We start from the raw sequence: 6,857 nt of genomic DNA, 5'->3' as shown, positions 1-6,857 counted from the left end.
AGCGCGCCTGCAGAAGCCGAGCGCTCGCTGTCCCGCCTGTGTGTCCCGCCTGTGTTCCTCCTGTGTCCCTCCTGCCCAGGGGACAACCGACTGATGTCAGACATTGTCAAGCATGCCCCGGAGGGGAAAGTCGCCCCCAGAGCAGTCAGAGCCACCGCTGGGGGCCCGCTCAGCCTCCGCGCCCCGGAGTCAGGCCCGGCTGTCCCCCCAGGAGACAAGTGGGGGGCATCCCGGCCTGGGGCTCACAGCAGAGGACCCCGGGCAGGGCCGCCTCCCTCTCAGGACAGGGAGAGCGAGGGTCAGTGGTGCCCGCTGGGCGGGGGAGCCCTGGGTTCTACCCAGGTTCCAGCAGGTATTAGCTATGGCCTTGGGCAACTCGGGACTCTGAGCCTCAGTTTCCCCACATGTGGGGGGGGCCCACCGCAGGGCAGATCCCATGCTGGTCTCAGATCCAGCTATAGCAAGGGAGTCCCCGCAGCTCCCGGTGAGGACAGGTGGCATCTGCCCCCCCGCCCGTGCCTGAGCTCCTAGGCTTGCCGTTTGCTGGGGCAGTTCTTTCACTCCTCTCTGTGGTTTATCGTCAGGCTCCCAGCTAAGAGATTTTGTTGTTGTTTTCATTGAGATAGGGTCTCATCATGTAATTTAGTTTGGCCTTAAACTCACTCTATAGCTCAGGCTGGTCTCCAGCTAGAGGCAATCCTCCTGCCTCAGCCTCCTGAGTGCTGGGATTACAGGCGAGCGCCACCACCTCTGGCTGGCTAAGAGATTCTTAACTGAGTTGTCCCAGCCAGATCTCCTGTGCCTGGACTGTGCCATGCACACAGAAAGGGCTCCCCTCCCTTTTGCCCCCATGTAGTGCATTATTCACAAGGCAGCTGACTGGCCCCCAGACCCGTCCCTGGGAACCCTCCCCACACACAGTGACAGCCGGAGAGCCCCCACACTGGGCAGGTCCTTCAGGATCTGCCCTCTCCCCTCCCTGACCTCATCTCCCCCGCCCCAAGCGTGTGCCGAACACGCCAGGCCCCTCACACACCGGCAAGCTCCTGCCTTGGGGCCTTTGCACGTCTGTTCCTGCTGTGGGAACGCCCCTCCCCCATATCAGTTTGTTTCCTCCTTCCGCCCAAGCTTCTCCTCAAAGGTCTCCCTCAGAGAGGCCGCGAGCTCTAGCCAGACCCCTGTTGGTGTTTACAGTGCTGCCCCTGGAGGTGGGGCCTCCTGCCGGCTGATGTCCTTACAGCTGGACAGACCCTGCCCTCTTGCTGCTCAGCTTCTGGCAAGTCGGGGAGGAGGCCGGGTCTTTCCTGGCAGAGGAGACAGAGGGGGTGTGGCAGGGGCACACAGAAGTGCGGGGTGTGTTCCCCTTGAGCTGATAACAGAGCGGGCTTCTGGGAGGGCCCAGCTGAATCGCTAAGATAACAGGGACATGAGGAGCACAGACCTGGGCCGGTCTCCTCCGCTCAAGTTCCTTGTGCCGGCTCTGTGTCCCTGGGCAAGTCACTTGACGTCTCTGTGCCTTGGTCTCCATGCTGGAGAACCTGGCTAAGATCATCTCTCCCAGGCCGTGCGGGTTGGTGTGAGGTCCTGATGGGAGAAGGTGTCCCCAGAGATTGGCCAATGGGCTACAGGCTGGGAAGGGGCGGTCCTGGGGCTGGAAGACAACTCAGGAGCGGTGGCGGTGCCGTGGGCACCCTGAGAGCTACCACTGCAAGAGCCACTGGACCGAGACAGGGAGAGCGGATGTTCTGAGGCCTGAAGTGTAACCTCTGGGCTGGGACAGCAGGGAGCCATGGAGGGTTTGGGATGGAGGGTGAAGCCCTCCTGTCCTTCAAGCTGGTACAGCTCTGCTGAGGGGAACACCCCACCGCGCAGCTCCGTGCGCGGCGCCCGGCACCAGCGCGGGCTGCCACGCAGCAGGCGCAGAGGGAAACAGCGTTGAGTGAGTGAGTGATGAATGGGCGGGCGAGACATGACCATTTAGTACTCTGCAGGCTGTGGGCACGGCAGCCTGCAGAGGGTTTAGGGCAGTAGGGAGGCAGTGGCTGATCTTATCTGCATTTTAAACCTTTGGATCAGAGCTTATCCACTTTTTTCCCCGTTTCACAAGAGGTGGAAACTGGGGCTTAGAGGGTGAACAGTGCCCCTGGGGTCACACAGCTGCCGAGAGGCAGAGCAGGCTTTCACCCCAGCGCCTCTGACCCTGCAAGGATGGGGGGACTGAAATGCCAGCCGGACCTAGCACAGGTCTGACCTAGGTGTCACTGAGCATGGGCAGAGACGAAGGGCCCAGCGGCCTGCAGGGGTCACAGCGAGGCCCTGTCAGCAGGCCCTGCTGAGTCACCGGGCTGGGCCGTGTACCCGGCACCCTGCCCCAGCAGCTGCCAGGTGCGCCTGCCCTCTGTCTGACCCCCAGACAGTCGGGGCCACTGTTGCCCGGGCCAAAGGCTCTGCGAGAGCCTGCGTGACAGACGAGATGTGCCCGCACTGCCCTCCTCCCTGTGCTGCGTGGCTGCAGGCGGATCCCTCCCTGTCTGGGCCTGCTTCAGGCCCGAGCCCCAGGCAGCAGGGCGCCCCCTCTGGATCGAGTGGGATCTGGGTGACTGCAGATACCAGGTCCAGCGCGGAGGGCAGAAGGCGGGACAGATAAGCGCAGTGGTGAGGAGCCCTGAGGTCCTTTGGCACGGGCCCCCGTGGCCGTGGCAGAGGCCAAGGCTGCCCCAGCAGGGGACAAGACTGGGAAGAAACTCCCATGGAAGGACGCAGCTTCTTCTAATCCGGCCAGAGTTTCTCACCGAGCCCGGGGTGTGTGCTGGCCCTGCGCAGCAGCCGGGTCGGGCTTCTCAGCAAGGGTGGTAACGGTGATTCCGGGTGTGCAGATGAGGAGACTAGACAGGGCACCTCGCGCCCGCCAAAGCTAGTGTGCCCGCGCCTCGGGCTGGCCGGCAGAGACGCCCAGGCTGCCTGGGTGGCCGTTGGGAGGTTTGCGGACCCTTGGGGACCATGGCTGTGGGAGGAGCCAAGGCCTCACCCAGGCAACCCCAGCGCTGTTGTCGCCTCACTTCGCAGGCCAGGCTGAGTCGCTTTGTGGGAAGGCGCTTGCAGGTGCCCTGGAAGTAGCCGGCAGCCTTCAGCCCCACCGCTGCGCCCCTCCGGAAGGACCCCGATCCTTCAGACGGAAAGTCCAGTGAGGGGACTGCTGTACGCCCACCGAAAAGCACTACTGTTCAGGCTACCATTCTTGGAGAAATGGGCCACCCCACGTCAGGGGAACGAAAGGAATGCCAGCACACCATTTCTCTGAAGGGTCTCAGTGCCAAACCTGATGCAACTTCCCAGCACAGAAGGTGGTTGAGGAGTGTAAATATATTCATCCCTCAGAATGAAATGAAAGCTGGGCATGGTGGCACACACCTGTAATCCCAGCACTCGGGAGGCTGAGGCAGGAGGATCGCTGTGGATTCGAGGCCAGCCTGAACTACATAGTGAGTTCAAGGCCAGGCTGCACTACAAAGTGAGACACTGTCTCAAAAAAGAAAAAGAATGAAATGAAGTAAAACAACCATTGTACTATCTGCAGAACAACCATGATTCATTGTCAGAGAAAGAAAAGAAAAAAGCAGACCTAAAGATCCCCCTCCTTGAAGGAGGAACAGAGACGGATGAAGTTGGGAGCATTACGGACCTGGGTGAATACTTTGTATGAAGATGTCGCTGACAGGGTTCAGGGCTCTGCTCTGACTCTACAGCTTGCTGGAAATCCTGATAACTTGCAAGAACTATGATGGAAGAGCCAGGCGCAGTGGCACAGGCCTGTAATTCCAGCACTCCAGAGGCTGAGGCAGGAGGATCATTGAGAGTTGGAGACCAGCCTGGGCTACCTAGTGAGCTCAAGGCCAGCCTGAACTGCATAGTGAGACCCTGTCTCAAAAGACAAAAACAAAAGACAAAAAGAAGAAAGAAAAGAACTGAAAGTGAGGCATAGGTATACAGTCCACACGTTGGTGAAGGCTCTTGATCAGGATAATTTTGAGCTGCTTATTCTAGTTGTAACACTTTTTTAAAAACTCAGCATTTTGGTTGGGTATGGTGGCACATGCCTGTAATCCCAGTACTTGGGAGGCTGAGGCAGGAGGATGATTGTGAGTTCAAGGCCAGCCTGGGCTACAAAGTGAGCTCAAGGCCAGCCTGAACTGCATAGCAAGATCCTGTCTCAAAAAGACTAAAAACAAAAAAACTCAGCATTTTGGGCCAGGTGTGATAGTGCACGCCTGTAATCCCAGCACTCAGGAGGCTGAGGCAGGAGGATCTTTGTGAGTTCGAGGCCAGCCTGGTCTACAAAATGAGCTCAAGTCCAGCCTGAACTGCATAGCGAGACCCTGTCTTGAAAAGACAAAAAAAAAAAGCCCTCATCATTTTTATGGGGAATAAAAAGATATGGTGGTAATGGATATTGTTGAAAAACTGGTCAAACTGATACCACGTGAGCATGAAGATTTACTGAATAACACCCTCTGGCTTTTCCTAAACCTGGCCTTTGACACAGGGCTGAGAAATAAGATGGTGCAAGTTGGACCTCTTGCGAAACTCACTGCACTCCTAGGCAATAAAGGCTACAAGACAGCAGTGTGTGTAAGCACGGGTGATGATGTTTGCCTCCTCTGATTAGCCGCATGCCCAGTTGGTGAAGATGTTCTTCAAATGTTCGGATGAATGAACTGACCTGGAACTCATTTCTCTCTGCCGTAATCTTGCAGGGCAACAGAAGTACAGCTGATCCGTGAAGGAACTGGGACGACGGTGCTCATGAAATGAGCTCCTAAGTGCAATTTGCTCTGATGAAAATGGTCGGCAACATCCAGCTCGACGGGCCGACTGAAAATCTGTGTATTGGTTAAGCTGAGGACCTTGCAGCCCAGCTCTCTAATGATGAAGAGGAGGATTTTGTGATCGAATGTTTGAGTGCTCCGGCAAACCCGACCGTCCCAGGCTCGGGACTGGAAGCTGGTTCTTACGGAGTACAAGTTGGTTCCATAACTCAAGGATGTACTAAAGGCAGGTGCAGAAGATGAACTTGTTTTGTTTTCTTTTGTTTTTTTGAAACAGGGTCTCACTATAGTGCTGGCTAGGCTGGCCCAGGTTGGACTCAAACTCATGGCAATCTTCCTGTCTCAGCCTCCCAAGTGCTGGGGTTACAAGTATGCACCACCATATGCAGCAATGACCTTGTCTTAGAAGTAGTTGTACCGACTGGAACTGTATCTATGGATGAGTCTGATGCTGCACTGCTAGCTAAATCTGCGATAATCCCTTCCCTTACTGAATGGCTAAATGATCAATAAGAAGATGATGAATTTGTGGGTCAGATAATGTATGTCTTCTACCACATGGTTTTCCACCGAGCCACAAGAGATGTCATAATCCAGATCTCATAGATCTGATGTGTGATAAACCCAATGAAATCTGAGTCTGTGACAAGGCACCAGGTGTTATAACAAGACGGTGACAACTGGGCTGAGAAAATTCAGAGGGAAAAGTTTTGCTCTTTTCCCTCCGGAGGTGGTAGAGTGTTGTCGGATGGGTACAGAGTGCTTGTGTGCAATGAGCCGATGGTCACACTGAGCCACAGACCCACGAAGGAGATATTCTCACAAGACCTGACCTTTTCTAGACTCAGATGGATTCATTGCTGCGGAAGGAGCCATAAGCCAGATTTCTCCAGTGACTGTCACCCTCAGCGGTAGAAGTTGTTAGACCGCTTTCATTTCCCGGCAGCCTTGGAATGGACAGCTTTGGCCAGCTAGGTGGTATTTTCAGGTGCCGTGCTACAGTTTATGGATTCTGCCCTGATGAACCTTACTACTATGGCTATGGGTCTCGATAAAATCCTTCCTTTCTGTGTGTACTCTCAGAAGAAATATTTTTTTTTTTTTTTTTTGTCTTTTTGAGACAGGGTCTCGCTATGCAGTTCAGCTTGGTCTTGAGCTCACTTTGTAGCCCAGGCTGGTCTTGAACTCAAAAATGATCCTCCTGCCTCAGCCTCCTGAGTGCTGGGATTACAGGTGCTTGCCACCATGCCCAGCTTAGAAGAAATCTTCATGACTCCAGTTAATTTTCACCTTGACCTAATAATGCATGTTAGTGATGTTTAAAAAATTTTTTTGATTTTTTTTGAGACAGGGTTTTACTGTGTATTTCAGGCTGGCTTTGAACTCACTATGTAACCCAGGCTGGCCTCAGACTCTTGCAGATCCTTGTGTCTCAGCCTCCCAAGCGCAGAGATTACAGGCATGCGCACCATGCCTGGTTTCCCCTAGGAAAATTCTGACTAGTCTATTTAAGGTTATAAATGTAAAACTAAGGAAATGGTTACTTCAGCATGGCCAATACATCAAAGAGTACACTCTGCTTTAATGTAACTGTTATATATATTCTATATGTTTTATCTGTTCATCTGCATGTTAATCTGTTTTTAATTTTAATCTGTTTTTAATAACTGGTTAAAGTACTTGCAACTGCTTCAATAAAAAAAATTAGAACAGACATACACACACAAAAAGTCAAAGTGCATAACCTGCCTGCTGAAAAATGTCCAGTAGCCTCTGCCTTCCCTTGCAAAAACTCCAAAGCTCACACCATGACCTACAGGGCCCCTTCCACCTCTTCAACTTTCCCCCTCAGTCACTGTGGCTTCTCGATTTCTCTGACAAGCAGAGCACTGTCCTGCCACAGGGCCTTTGCGTCCGCCTTTTCTCACGTCTGTGACTCCTGTCCCCATGTGCTTCTCATAACTCCTCTCTTTTTATAAACTCAGCAGCTTGTCCAATTCCTCAGTCACCTCCTTGACCATCCTCTTGGAG

General features: G+C 54.0%; 1 pseudogene; it reads left to right on the top strand.

Annotated features, from left to right (window-relative positions):
* The window catches only part of LOC102027358, a 6,505-nt pseudogene extending 596 nt beyond the window's left edge, over positions 1–5,909 (top strand).
* The last annotated feature ends 948 nt before the right edge of the window (positions 5,910–6,857 follow it).

The sequence above is a fragment of the Chinchilla lanigera genome, unplaced genomic scaffold, assembly GCF_000276665.1.
Source record: "Chinchilla lanigera isolate Chin_1 unplaced genomic scaffold, ChiLan1.0 scaffold00044, whole genome shotgun sequence".
Lineage (NCBI taxonomy): Eukaryota > Metazoa > Chordata > Mammalia > Rodentia > Chinchillidae > Chinchilla > Chinchilla lanigera.
This window is presented reverse-complemented; position numbering and strand designations above follow the sequence as displayed.